At 37.6% G+C, this 2,274-nt stretch overlaps 1 pseudogene; it reads left to right on the top strand.

Annotated features, from left to right (window-relative positions):
• Positions 1 to 999: 999 nt before the first annotated feature.
• Positions 1,000 to 1,118, top strand: LOC135052409 (5S ribosomal RNA; annotated as a pseudogene).
• The last annotated feature ends 1,156 nt before the right edge of the window (positions 1,119 to 2,274 follow it).

The raw sequence follows: 2,274 nt of genomic DNA, 5'->3' as shown, positions 1-2,274 counted from the left end.
AGATTTGGGTGGTTATATTGTTTCTGTGCAGGGTAAATACTGGCTGCTTTATTTTTACACTGCAATTTAGATTGCAGATTGAACACACCACACCCAAATCTAACTCTCTCTGCACATGTTATATCTGCCTCCCCTGCAGTGCACATGGTTTTGCCCAACTGCTAACAAAGTTCCTGCTGCGATCAACTTGGAATTACCCCCAATGTACTGCCAATGAATGAAACGTATTCATAACCTTCTTGCAATCTTTTACATATCCAAAATTACTTGACAAACCATCACTCACTGTGAAAGGTTATTTATCGGTGTTCACAATGCCTTTTAGAGCAGAGGTCCAATATTGTCAATGATAGACATTCATTCATGGTAATTTCGGGGAGTCTCAGCTCACCACCTCTCATATACTGGCTTTCTACTCTATTTTAGCAACATATTCCTTTTCTCTCTGGTGTAAATTTCTTTAGCCTACATGGAACCTGTATTCACCATTTTGTGCCTCATGCTTCATGCCTAACTGCACTATTTGGTATGCAATTAAATGTTTTCCTTTTTCATGTGGGTTACTAATGAATGTATTATACTTATAACCTAACTAGTACTCAGATTAATGTGGTGCATATTTTATTGCACAACCTTTGCAGGAAATTAAGTGGTACCTTTTCCATGTGGATTATCAATGAATATAATGCATATTGTACTGCCAATGAATGAAACATACAGTATTCATAACCTTCTTGCTCATCACCTCCTTTTCTTCTCTGTGCCCCCTCTCTCTGATTCACCGTCCACTATAATTCTATATATTGGTGAACAGCAGAAGTTGGGGCACACACTCTCTCTCTCTCTCTCTTTCTCTCCACTTTCTTCTTTTCGAGAACCCTCTCATCCATGCCAGATATCAAGTTCCCTGCAATGCAACTGTAACAGGGACTTGGGGCAGCAGAAGTTCTCTACTTGGTATAAATGCCGAAACCACACTATCATTTGTTTGAATCATATTACTACTGCCATACTTCACTGGCTACGCCCAAATCCATCTGATCTTGGAAGCAAAGCAGTGACAGGCTTGATCAGTACAAGGTCAGGTGTCTACATTGGAATATCAGGTGCAGTAGCTCCAATCATCAACAAACAGCAGCAGTTGTGGAGAAAACATTGGACCTTACCTCTAGACCTATTCTACCAAATAGAACTACAATTTTACAAGACCACCTACCAGAGAAAGAAGCTTTAATAGCACAACCATTACAAATACCAAGGAAGCCATTATCAAGGAGTATATCTAGCATTATTGAAAATCATTTTCCTCCATAACGATATTACACTCCTGATATACTAAGATATTATACATATCTTTGATTTTAATATTTTTCACCATATTGGAATTGGTTATGTACACTTAGCAATTTGCTTGGTGTCAACATGGGGCATGTCAACCCCTTATACTAATACCACTCATCTCCACCTAAGGTGACTGTTTTTTGTATGCAAGTCTGTGTCCATTCTTCTTTTATGATTAACCATAATAAAAGTTAAGTTTGAACATATTTCATATCCATCAAGTGTGCCCCAACATAGAGTCTTTTTTCTTTGTACACTATAAAAGTATAAATACCCCAGAATAAATGCATCAGCCACTGGCACCTTAATGTAATGGGACTAAAAATGGTGGTAGTGGTGATGATGATGATATACAGTATACAAAAATCCTAGCCAGTGAATATTTCTTTAAACGTGAAAGTTTACCACTGGTAAGTAATAACACTGCTATCTGGTGAAAGCTTCCCACAACCTTTGCCTTAGGAAGCATATTTATTCTAGCGGTACTTACACAGAAGCATTACCTGTTCTGTTAGAGCTACCTTAGGATGCATTAACAGATATTATATATATATATTTCAGAAACAAAAAAGGACTTTACTTAGTAAAAGCTCACATACATGAATGTTTAAAATCATGGGTATGGGACGGCTGGTTATCAGACTGTTATCACAGGTCCTTCCACTCCGGCTCAGATAAATCTCCTGATTTGCAATGTTTTTAGCTCTGGACCCGGCAGATGACGTCACAGTGCCCATGTCTTTTAACCATTCCCAACGCATTTCGTACAAGGGTACTTTGTGGTTTGCATCTCTTGTTATGACTATATATAACCATCAGGGTCTATGAGATCGATGGCTTAATCTTATAAATAGATTAATTACATCACAACATATCGGGATAAATCTCAGCATTTGTACATAAAAATGCATAAATACACTTTTAAAAAAACAT

Source organism: Pseudophryne corroboree, chromosome 2, assembly GCF_028390025.1.
Source record: "Pseudophryne corroboree isolate aPseCor3 chromosome 2, aPseCor3.hap2, whole genome shotgun sequence".
Classification (NCBI taxonomy): Eukaryota; Metazoa; Chordata; class Amphibia; order Anura; family Myobatrachidae; genus Pseudophryne; species Pseudophryne corroboree.
The sequence above is the reverse complement of the archived record's forward strand: the minus strand, read 5'-3'. Positions and strand labels throughout refer to the sequence as shown.